The sequence below is a fragment of the Marmota marmota genome, unplaced genomic scaffold (genome assembly GCF_001458135.2).
Source record: "Marmota marmota marmota unplaced genomic scaffold, marMar, whole genome shotgun sequence".
NCBI classification, from domain to species: Eukaryota; Metazoa; Chordata; class Mammalia; order Rodentia; family Sciuridae; genus Marmota; species Marmota marmota.
In genome coordinates this window covers 24561283-24574078 of record NW_026000241.1, presented here as the reverse complement: position 1 = coordinate 24574078, position 12796 = coordinate 24561283, and the positions used below count along the sequence as shown (strand labels likewise).

The 12796-nt window shown below is 39.3% G+C and overlaps 1 protein-coding gene across 4 annotated transcripts in view; it reads right to left on the bottom strand.

Annotated features, from left to right (window-relative positions):
* The window catches only part of Nek10 (NIMA related kinase 10), a 210725-nt gene that overhangs the window by 194710 nt on the left and 3219 nt on the right, over nt 1–12796 (bottom strand). The gene's annotated exons all lie outside the window — the stretch shown is intronic.

Below are 12796 nucleotides of genomic sequence, written 5' to 3'. Positions count from 1 at the left end.
TGAACAAATACCTAAAGCTCAATCGATGCTTTTATGCTGTCTCACTTACCTTTCTCAACAAGAATCCTTAATTATATGCTGCCAATCATAGGGTTCCTTTGTCATCATGGGTCATGTCCCTAATAGTCTCAGAGAAAGTCCCACCCACTCATAAATAACCGCTCAGAGTCAAGAGTAACATTCAGAAACCTGGTGTATTTCCAAAATTCCTAAAGTTACCTGAAGAGCTTCACACGCCCTTCTGGAAAGCCTGGGCCAGTCCTACACTGTCCCTGCACTCACCCAAGCATCTGGCTGGGAGGCTGGCCAGCCTAGAAAGACAGTCCAATAGCCATTTCAATCTTCTGAATTAAGCTTTTTATGACTGTCATGGTCACTTTTCCTAGTATTAATTTTAATACTACTTCTCATCCCAACTCCAAAAAGTAAGTATTCGTTCATCAACAGAGAACAATTTGCTTTTTTTTCCTTTTTAACTAATTTCTATGGTCAATTGTTTTCATTTCCAGACTAGAAATCTAAAGATACAATACTTCTTATAATATAGCAAAATACCAAACTCGATATTATGTTGGTTTCATTCAATTAGATGCAAAAAAAAATTCAATTGTGTTTCAATGCCACAGTTTAACTTCGATATGTTGTTCAGGCATGAAAAAGCATGCATTATTGTCTTATAATTGCATGCCTCAATGTATTGTGAAATCTATGGTCAAACTCCAAGTGTTTCAGAGGTATTCAGAAGCAAAGGAATGTGCCGAGGGGTGTTTCACCGCAACAGAATCTAGTGAAATTTAATTTTCTGAAATGCACAAAGACACTTTAAGGATTTAAAAAGGATTTCCCCAATGTAGTCATACTTGGGACAAATCATTAACCAGAATTAAAGAGTTGGGAACCAAGATTCTCATCACTGGTGCAAAACAAAGCACAGTATTGATATTTTAAGATTGTGCCAAGGATATAAAACCACAGACCCATTCATTCAACAAATAACTTATTGAATATTTACTATGCCTAATTTCAGACTGAGGCTGCTAAAGGTAAAGGAGGCTATCACAGGTATGCAACTCTATCACTAGCAAAAGAAAAACCCCACTTAGGAACTCTAGGACACATTTTGTGAGTAGCTCAGGTAGAAAGTTGATTTAGCATCTTCTTTATCCTTAAAGAAAGAGAGAAGAAACGAAAGGAAGAGGGAGGGCAGATAGTGGGAAAATGGAGAGAATCTGTCAATTGATGTTTAAAAGCAAAAGACCCCAGTGGTTTTTGTTTGTAGATATGAAAGTGTCCCCCCAAAGTCTTAAAATCAATGGAAATCCAGTCAAAATGAGTAGAATCTAATTTTGGTTTTTCCTCAAGGAAAGAAAGAAAATGTCACCAGGATATCCCAGCGGCTATTGGGCTTCCGGTTCCTGCTCAGCCCACAGCTACAGGCTGTTTGAGGAGTTGGAAATGGAGGACGCAACACTGTGTGCTTGAGAAGGTGTGGGAAGCTCACGGCCTCCCATTGGAGGGCGATCACGTTTACCACTATCAAACCCTGTTAAACATCCTGTCTTATTCTTGCTTAATCTCCATAATTTTATTGACTGGGTGTGTGAACAGGAAATAATCACCTAATAGTTTTATCTCTTTGAGATTTGCAAGTACTCTGTGAGCTGGAAGAGTGAATACAGATAACTCTCTGGAAAATGTTTCACTTAATTAAACAAGAAACAAATTCACCAGAATCAGTAGAAACAGACAATTGCCTTTAGGATCAAAAGCAAAATCCTTTCCACTTGATGGCTGCTAAAATGGAAACTATTCCCGCTCCGCCCCCCCCCCCCAAAAAAAACCACATTTTTTTTTTCAGAAGTTGGGAATGCTTTAAAATATTTAATTAAATTCCATTTTAATTTTTTTAAAAATTATGACACTATACTCACATTTATAATCCAGAATGGGAAAAGGGGAAAGGAAGGGCAATTAAATCGCCCAGAAGCAAATAACATGTTAGGGGGGCAGGGGTGCAAAGGCAAAAAAGTCCCAGGGGGTAGCTTCAGGCTCATGTCACAGAGGAGCTAGAGAGTTAAAACTATGTTCTGGTTTATCTAGACCTGAGAGAAAGGAGCCCAGTGTTCATATCCCTATATCCTTCAGTTATGGGTTACGAACCCTTAGAGGAGGGCCCAGGGCATGCCTGTCTAGGGGTACACCTTCACCCCAGGCATGCCTATGTAGAGCTAAAAAGACTCAAGTGGCTTACGGAATGTCCTCTAAATCATGTGCCCTAGGAACTATCTGTAAGAAGCAAGAGAACAATGGAGCCAATACCTGGGACACGCTAACAGTCACAAGAGATCACAGAGAATTTCTGGGCGGAGAGCCCATATTGTCCACGATGCTCACCCACTCTATGGGAAAGAGCTGTGGATGATGGGAGTGTAAGAATCTTTGCTGTGGGTACAAGCTGAATGGAACCTATTGCAGTGGCTCTCGAATACTGAGTCAATTTCCCTCCTCCTGGGCTTGGGCGGTCCAGGTGCTAGAACACCCTGGGGCCTACCAGCAGAATTAGCCCTGCACCCTCTTCTCTGTCTAGCCTCTCTCCTTACCCATCTCTTGCAATTTCAAGGTTTTGCATACCATCCATAATTTTAAATTTATATGTCCAGCCCTAGGCCTTCCCTGACTGCCTGGATTTGCAAAGTCACCATCTGGATGTCTAATAGGCACCCCAAATATAACATGTTCCAAACAGAACTCTGACGCCCACTCCTAGCACCAAAAATACTTAATGCTCGCCATTACAGAAAATGGCACCACACCACCTGGATACTCTAGGCAGAAGTTCAGAGGCCATTCTGGATCCTTCCCTTTCCTCTACTTCTTACATTTAGTCCAACCAGCAAAACTAGCCTGCATTCCCTGCTCCCCACTGCCATCGCCCCAATCCAGGCTGCCATTTTCTCTCACTGGATATTGCCAAAGCCCCCCTCTTGTCTCATTGTTACTATCCTTGCCTTTCTAGCCACAGGAACCCAAAGGATTCTTTCTGCGTAAATCAGATCGTACTCTTCTGTGGCTCACAGTCTCTCTAGGCCCTTTTACAGTACTTGGCTTCTTATCCTGACTTCCACCTCTCTGGTCTCTCCTGTCCTCTCCCTATTTCTTACTCCACTTCAGCCATGCTGACTTTCTAAGGAGAAACATGAGCCCATAAACATGGCAACTGCTATGGCTGAACATTTGTTCCCTCCAAAATTCATGTGGAAACTTAATTGCCACTCTAACAGAGTTAAGAGGTGGGACCTAGGAGAGGTGGATTTAGTGCCTTCGAAAAGGGGATTCTGGAGTGGCTCTTCCTCTCTCTGCCCTTCCTCTCCCCTGCCATGTCAAGAACAGAGCCCACGATGGATTCAAGGCACCATCTTGGAAAAGTAAAAGAATGGGCCTTCACCAGAATGACACCTTGATCTTGGACTTCCTAGCCTTCAGAACCGTGAGAAACTAACTTTCTCTTCCTTATGTATTACCTGGTCTGTGCTGTTCTGCTATCGCAGCACAGAATGGACGGGGGCAGTTTGTACCCAGGGACATGCCAACCTTCATACTTGTGCTTGCTCATCCCTTCCCATGTTCTCAGCTGTCTCCTTCCTCTAGGTCCTCTGAATTTGAGCTCAGGGTCCCCTCCTAAGAGTTGGCCCCTCTGATGAACTTCAGCAACATGTTCCTCCTTGCACACTCAAACTCACCATGGACCCTGCTTCATGTCACCTGGGGGTTCATCAACATTGGCACCCTCTCGGCTGTGCATGTGTTTCCTTGAACTAGGTCATGACAGAGACTGTCTGTTTCACCCACAAGTGTATCCTCATATACAGAATAGTACATAGCATCATAGGAGCACAGCGTAAGCAGTCAAAAAAGATCTGTGTCATAATCTGTAAGGAGTGTACTGAGTTACTTTTACCATTTGTGAATTATTAGCTTTCCAACAACTCCTTAGTTTTAGACTTAAAGACTCTTCTGACCTCTCAAGCCTGCTGCTCCTCCCTGATGCCCCCCGAGCAGCCTGCCCTCCCTGCATTGCAAACTTAAGCATTCCACATTGCAAAAGCCTCATTACCTCATAAGGCAGGGACTGGGCTGCTCTTACTCACAGACACATGATCGGCAACAATGAAAATGTACTCAATCAAAGACCTAATAAAGGGATGAACAGATAAAAGGACTATTTTAAAATAGTAGTGTCACTACTCTTTTAGTTCAACTAATATCTCATAAAGCCCTTTATAAATCAAATTAATTGGTGTTTGTTGTACTACTGAATGCATTCAGGAATCATGTTGTTCGGTGGTTAGAAAGAAAATTAGAATTCCATACAACAGTGCTTCGGAAACTATCCATGGTGGGTAACTTTTTATTTAAACTGCCAATCTATTACAGAATGATAAGTTTTGTTTCAAATCCTGTTCAGTAAGAAGTCCACTAATCATGTGCTTGGATGTCACAATAGCATCAAATTTCTGTAGAACTTCTGTAATCATCTCTTCATGAACCAGTAACCCTAAAGACTACCTGAATAGCAATGATCTAGTTCTGAAACCTATATTCTCAAATAAGCAGGCTGTTTTCACAGTAACCCTAGATGATTCTCTGATGGAGATCCTGGGTCCTAAGTATAGAGCCTGAGAGGACTAACCCAGTAACTGTCAATTCTAAGACAACCAGGAGGGGGCGGGCATGAGCCCAGTACGCTGGGAGAACGGTGGCCAAGCAGTTGAGGTTGACCATGAACCCCTCACTAAGATGGAAGCTCTTCCTTCTCTGCAGCTCTGGGTACCATTTATCAGAGAAAAAGGTTCCAGTGCTAAAAATAAAAACAGAAAACCACTGATTCTCTAACACTTATTTTGCAGACGAGATGAGGCTGAGGAAATTACAACACATAACACTTGTACCAACATGGATTTTCTTTCCATTCCAATGGGAAAACCAAAATTTAGCTTTTGGGGTTTTTTTAACATTTATTTTTTAGTTGTAGGTAGACACAATACCTCTCTTTTATTTTTATGTGGTGCTGAGGATCGAACCCAGGGCCTCACGCACTCTAGGTGAGCGCTGTTCCTCTGAGCCCCAACCCCAACCCCAGCTTTTGGGTTTTTTCACCTGAGGGAGTGGGGCCTCCTAGGAAAAGCAAATGCAGTTACTTTACAAACAGAAACACTAGGATCTTTGCTTTGTCCACCTCAGTAATGGGACCCAAATACGTTCTCCATTGGGAAAGAAAAGATCACCATACTCAAGGGCTAGCGGGGTGGGGTCATGTTTGCAGATGTGGCCATTTTGAGAAAAAAAAAAATCTCTCAGAAGTAATTCCTATCTTCTATTGTCATTTAAAATGTAGATTAAAGCTAAAGAAGTCCCTGGAGATACCTTGTTGGCTTGTGATCTCTTGTTAATTGCAGGGTAAACACCTTGACAGAGAAGGAAATCCATGCCACAGTAAAATCACCTAAATGAATGTAATTAATCTAGATTGTGCAATATAAATCCACTAACTAAAAAACATAGTATTAGTAATATGGTTTTCAGATCCTTCCTCCGAAAATCCTTTTATTCCAGTAGTTGCGCTAACTACTCAAAAGATCGTTAAGTGGCCCCATCCTTAGTAAATATAAAGCAGAAAATCATTTGAGTCATTATGAGAAATAACTTCAAATCCCCAAATGCCTTTTTTTTCCTATCAACATTTAGGTTGCCTCTTTCTATATGTTCCATTTATTACATTGACCAGTGGTTAAAAAAAAAAAATAGGACTTGTTAAGTAATAACAGTAAAAAGTTCAGCATGACTAACATTAATCACTTTGGCTATAACAGATTTATTATTTTTTAAAAAGCACTAAAATAAACTGCTCTGAAACGTACCACAAAGGGAAGTTAGGACTTCCTTGCGGGGGTATAGCCCATTAGTAGAGCACTTGCCTCACATGAGCACAAGGCCTAGACTCAATCCACAGCAGCCAGAAAGATCTTCCTTGTATCCACAGTGAGGGGTCTCTATTCTTTCTGATGAACTATGGTTAGCTTTTCTCATTAGGGATAAAACTGCAGTTCTGTCTGAACTCAGGTGGACAGACTGAAGAATTTATAGAACATGCATCCCCATAACTTACTAGCAATGCAAAATTAAATTTTTTTTCCAATTTCTTTACTGTATTTTTTCTTTAAATTTCTCTATCAATGTACTGGTCTTAAAAAAAAAAAAAAAAAAAAAAAAGTAGTAAAAATAGGCTGGGCCCAGTGGCCCACATCTGTAACCCCAGCAGCTCAGGAGGCTAAGGCAAGAGGATCACAATATGAGGCTAGCCTCAGAAACTTAGTGAGGCCCTAAGTAAACTTAAGCAAGACCCTGTCTCAAAATAAAAAATAAAAAGGGCTGGGAATGTGGTTCAGTGGTAAAGCGCTAATCGGTTCAATCCCTGATACAAAAATAAATAAATAAATATAAGGAAGCCACAGAGAATACAGACCACCTCAAGTGTCCTAAATAGGATAATAAAATTTCCTAAGAGAAGTATTCATGTTATCTCAAGTGTAGCATACACGTGAATATACATATGAATGGCCTACTNAGATGCCCCTGGTTCAATCGTGAACTGAAAACCCAAAAAAAAAAAAAAAAAAAAAATTAAAGGGGGGTGTGTGTGGATGGGAACATAACTCAGTAGTAGAGCACTTGCCAAATGTGTGCAAGGTCCTGGGTTCCATCCCCATACTGCAAAAACAAAACAAACAAGCAAAAACAACCTAAAGAAATGAAGACCTAGAACTTCTTCATAGATATGAAAATTGAACGTATTAAAATATCAATCGTAGGGGCTGGGAATGTGGTTCAGTGGTAAAGCGCTAATGGGTTCAATCCCTGGTACTTAAAAAAAAAAAAAAAGTAGTAAAAATAAGATAAAATTCATATAGAGCAGCCAGAAATAAAACAAACATGCTAAAATGCATTGATTAATTATCAACTTCTTAATTTTGATGACCATACCATGGTGATGCAAGATGTTAACAGAGGAAATGGAGTGAAGGGTAAGTGTATTATTTTTGCAGTTTTTATGTAAGTCCAGAACTCTTCCAAAATCAACGCTTAAAAATGCATCAGTCACTTGGGCAGTTTATTTAATTAAAGTGCTTTGAGAATACAGTCTTCTTTTTACAAAGAATATTTGCACTTTAAAGATCCATGATGCTTGGTCTTTCCAAATTGTTTGTGTTTTAGAACTGTATATCTTCTGGAGAAACTGTTGAGTTAAATTGATCAAATTGCTGGAAAATAACACACACACACACACACACACACACACACACATTTTCAAAGTAAGGTGAGCCAAGAGTTGAGGAAATCCGAAAAGAAATATGACTGGCATTCCCACTGCAGCTCAAAGAGTGAGGCTCTCTAATCTACACAGTAGTTTACACCATGTTCTATGGTGCTATGGTGTTTTATGCCACATTGCAATTTTTTTCCAATGGGAAATCTGTGCAGAATTAGCAGAACATAGATGGTTACTGCAAGAAAGAACCTTCGAGGGCATGCAGTGTCAGGGGCCTAACACCTCTAGGCTCAGGAACAGAATGTCAGTGAATGAAGGCGAGTGACGAGTAGATGACAGACTGGTGGCACTGAGTCAAACCTGAAAAAGGGAGACATACCCTCCCCAAAGGGATTCCAAATTGCACTAAAAACTTGAGTAAAACAAGACAAAGCACTCCCACCAGATAATAAAACAGATTTACTAGTCATCACTTACAAATCATGATTCGGCTCCTTTCATTTTCCAGATGAGGAAACTAAGGCCCAGAGAGGTAGAATGTGTTCAAAGTCACATAGCACTTTTAGGACAAGAAGAGAACAGAACCTAGTTCACCTTTAGGGTCTAAGACTCCATAGACGACTCTAGGGTGATGGGAAAGAGAGCTTACTGATATTGGCCCTTAGTCAAGGGCAAAGGGTAATACAATAACAATGGATGTATGTAGAAGTTCACCTCCTGGACTCTGAGCTGCTTACAAACATCCATTCATTTATCCTGGATCCTTCGTGTGAAATACGTAGGTGGTGAATTTTCATATCATATGGGGAAGAACAAAGACGTAGCTGGTACAGAACCTTCAGCATCAGGAATGTGTAGCCAGCTAAGGCAAGTATTATCACGGTCTCCCTCCTCCTTCATTACTCTTGACACATTTCTTGTGCAAACACTTCATACTTTAAGCAATTTCAATTTTATATTAAAACAAGCACTTGGGGATAAAAAGAACCAAAAGTTTCTCTAGTAGAAATGGGACCCTCTCCCATTCATTCCTCCAGATAGGCACTGACTATGTACTGTGATGATAGATACTGTTTTAAGCACTGGTCTTCATTTGCTTGGCCAATACTAACCCAACTGGGTCTGAATGCTGCTCCAGAATTAACTGGAATATGTGAACAGATACCACTATAATCTCCTTATTTTCATGGTTTATTTCCATCCAAATCCAATGGGAAATATCTGCATATAGATTCTGGAGATCCTCTCAACTCTCATTTAATAATATTTTCAATATTCCATATTTGTGGCTGCTAATCTGAGTCTACCTGCAACACACCTTATAATGGAACTATGTCAGAACAGATGAACCCAAGACCCACATGTTAAGAAGCAGTATTGGGAAGAGGGAAAAGGAAAATTAGATGATGTGATGGAAGAATTTACATTAACCAGTCAATAACAATAAGTAAGGTAGCATACTATATTTCTTTTTTATCATTAGTCCCAGAATTCATGTAGAATTATAGAATATAATAAGATTACTTCCTATTCCCCATTTTTATAAGAAAAAGAAAGGTGACATTCATTCTTCCAATAAATATTCAGTGGTTTCCTAGCATACACACCAGGCACTGAGGATACAGCACTGAATAAGACATGGTCAAAACTAAATTCCAGAAAAAACAGTCAAACATCATCATAATAAGTCATAAAGTAAATACAAACCAAACTCCTAGAACTTCCACAGTAGTCAAAGAATGGATATTCATAACATTTGGTGACACTGCAAAGACTAGAAGTACTTCCTGAACTATAAAATAAAACTAAATCGCATCCAACAATATTACATTTTAACTTCACGTTATTATTTACTTTGCTCTGTCAATGCACAAAATACCACCGGGCACTACAAAACAAAAATCTATGCTCACAGCTTCGTGTGTGGGGAAGTCATTAGAAAGACAGGCTAACCCATAGGAAACTGCTGATAAGAACTCTTTCAAAAGGAACAGTTTTTATGGCTCAGGCTACTGTGAGAAGTTACATAAGAATAATAGAAATGTCAAAAAGCAGAAAAAAATAATTTCCAATTGACATTATAAATTAAATGAAATCAAAAGGAAGAAAGAAGAAAAGGAGAATGAACCAGGGACTTGAAGATAGTCCCTGAGGATGAACCCTGAGGTGGGTGGACAACATTCCAGAGGGGTGAGCAAAGGGATGGAGGCAAGATCCAGAACTTGGTGCTGGGAGACAGGGAGTAGATGAGCTGAGCGGAAGCTGAGGAACTTGGCATGAGGTGAAGGTTGGGGAAATGGATACGGGGTGGCTTTCCACCAACTTACGGAACTTCTAATAAATGAGGAGTTTGGAAGCATTGGTATTCTTCTCTGAAATTTAAAAAAAAAAAATCTACATGTGGATCATTCAATTTATTGTCACATTCCATTAACCTTTGGCCAATTCATTTGATAAAGAGGAATTTAACCAAAGTAATGATAAAACCTTGTTGGAATTCAAATGAACTGCACTTAGAAGCAGAAAGACCGAAGTCATTATATTAGGCAAGAAGAACAATATTACAGTGTCAAATAAGATAGTCTAATTAGAACAGAGCCCTTTGGCATGTTCCTCAGAAAAAGGACACCTTCCTCTTCTTTACCCCCCATCTGACAGTCTTGGCTGTTTTTCTACTAAAGACAGTTCTTGTCTGTAAAGATAATGAAAGAAATCAAGAAGTGAGGACTTTGCCCCAGCCGAGCACCAGTAACTACAGAATGTTGGTTTGAAAAAAAAAAATCTCTTTATAAATGCAATGAAGAGCAGGGCACAATGGCGTACATCTATCATCCTAGTCTCAGGAGGCTGAGGCAGGGGGATCACAAGTTCAAAGCCAGCCTCAGCAACTTAGTGAGGTCCTAAGCAAGTTAGTGAGATCCTATCTCAAAATAAAATATAAAAAGGGCTAGGGATGTGGTCCAGTGTTTAAGCACCCATGGGTTCAATCCCTGATACAAAAATAAATAAATAAATATAAGGAAGCCACAGAGAATACAGACCACCTCAAGTGTCCTAAATAGGATAATAAAATTTCCTAAGAGAAGTATTCATGTTATCTCAAGTGTAGCATACACGTGAATATACATATGAATGGCCTACTCTCCACTGATATGAGTTTGTACATTTGGGAATATGAATTCTTATGGTTGGACCACTGGGATATGGTCAGAAGGAGCAACAGCACAGAAAAGACCTGGTTTCCATTTGTCTACTGGGTGGCCTTGGGAATGTCCCCAGACCTCTCTGGTTATTAGTTTCCTCATTTACAAAAAGTTAAAAATAAAAATATCCCTATGGCAAGCTGATAGTTGGGATTAAATACAGCAAAGCCCCTTTTAAAATTATCAATGGATATGGAAACTTAAGTTGTTATTATTATGATTCCTGGTATACATATTTTCATTATATTACCACTTCAGTTTGTTTATGTTAAATCATGTCTCTCTTCATTCTTTGAATCACTTATGAAAAATACTAGGCAGAAAATGAAGAATAAATTTTGATTTCAATGTCAAATTCGTCATTTCCATTTTTAAGCCTATCAAGGCTTATTCTTTTTTAAAAAAAATATTTTTAGATGTTGATGGACCTTTATTCTATTCATTTATTTATATGCAGTGCCTCACACATGCTAAGCAAGCAGCTCTACCCTTGAGCCACAACCCTAACCCCTAAGAAGGCTTATTCTTAGCCTTTTTAGCACTTTTTAGTTAATCCTCAAAACAACCCTATGAGGTAGGTAGTACAGTATCTTTAAACTTACAGATGAAGAAACTGAGGCATTAAAAATGTAAGCAAGTTGGCCAAGATCTCATATCTAGTAATAACAACCATAAAAGCAAACGCTTTCCTGGTGGTTACCCTAGGTAGCACCATTCTGAGGGCTTTCCATGCATTATCTAATACAGTAGTCCTAATACATCTGTAAGGTGGATACCATTACCATACCCGCTTGACAAACGAGGAAAATACAGCGCAGAGAAATTAAGTCATTTGTCCAGATCACACAACTGGTACGTGGCAGAGATTTGAAGCCAAGCAGAGCTCTCCCTGTTCTTCTAATGCTACGCCAACCCTCTTTCATTGGTGGTATTTATCCAGCACTCTGTGTGTCTAAGTGAATTTTCTAGATAAATGTTAACTTCCTTAATACATACAGATACATACTTCTTTCAAATTAATTAACTTCCAATCTTTTGGCAAAATACACTAAATACTGTGTGTAACTTTCTCCTGATGGCTTAGGGTCAATGTTCCAGTTGCTGAGCCTTATCTATTCTATTATCTATTATTTTTAATTTGTATAGAAGGTTTTTTTTACAGTCTCTTTTCTTGATACAAACCAGCCAGTTATTGTTTTGTCACTCTGACCCTGCTGACTACTTTGAAGCTAGAATATGCTATGTCGAATAAAAATAATCCGAATATGAGATTTAATAAGCTGAGTACATGACCTTTATTATAATAACTGTTATACTTTTAGCTGAGATGAGGAGAAAGCATAAAAACATGAGCAATTGTTTTGCTAAATGAGAAATAATGCTAATACTGCTCATATTCACGTTTTGGGTTTATTTTTTTTTTAATCTTGATACCTGTCAGGTATATCATGAGGTCACTTTCCTCTGAAAGGTTGAATCTTCCAAAACTGGAAGACTCATTCCCAAGTCCAAGCCACATACACCATCCTCAAGCTAACATTTTCTATTCTCTCCTTCTGCTTTATTTTTCCCTGATTACTTATTCCTTTCCCCTAAGTAGAACATACTACAAATAGTTAACTTTTACGTGAGATATCCTCTGTACCCACTAGTGTTCTAAGAATCCTATCTGTGTTAATTCATCCAGTGTTCACAACCACTACATTTTTACAGGTGAGGAAACAGGTGCAAAAATTAAGGAACTCATCTGAGGTCTCCACTTCATAATAGTGGAGGAGCTAGAATTTGAACCCAGGCACTCTGGCTAAAGAATCTGGGCCCTGTGAACTCTGCTCCAATTCCCTGAGAACAGTGGCGAGAAAGATGCCTTTGTTCTGTTCATAAATGAAAACCCAAGTGCTAATTTATTAACTGTCTACAAGAACTTCTAGCTCCTCTCTGCTACCCAAGTGCTCAATTCAGTTCACTATGCCCTCAGCCTCAAAGTTTGGCTCCAACAGGCAGACTAACTTCCAGACCCTTCTTTCACTTTCTAAATTACTCTACTGGTTACACTTTCTTTTGACCTACCAGCTGAGGAGCTGGCATGAAGCCCTGGACCCACCATATGGTCAATATATACTTACTGAATGAATGAGTATCTTACCTATATCAGAGCTGTTGCCATATACAAAAGTTCTTGGTCAAGTGGTATAATGACATGATGTGGTCCAAGAAATTGCTCTTGACAGAATCAGAAGATTTCTACCTTTTGTGAACTGACCAT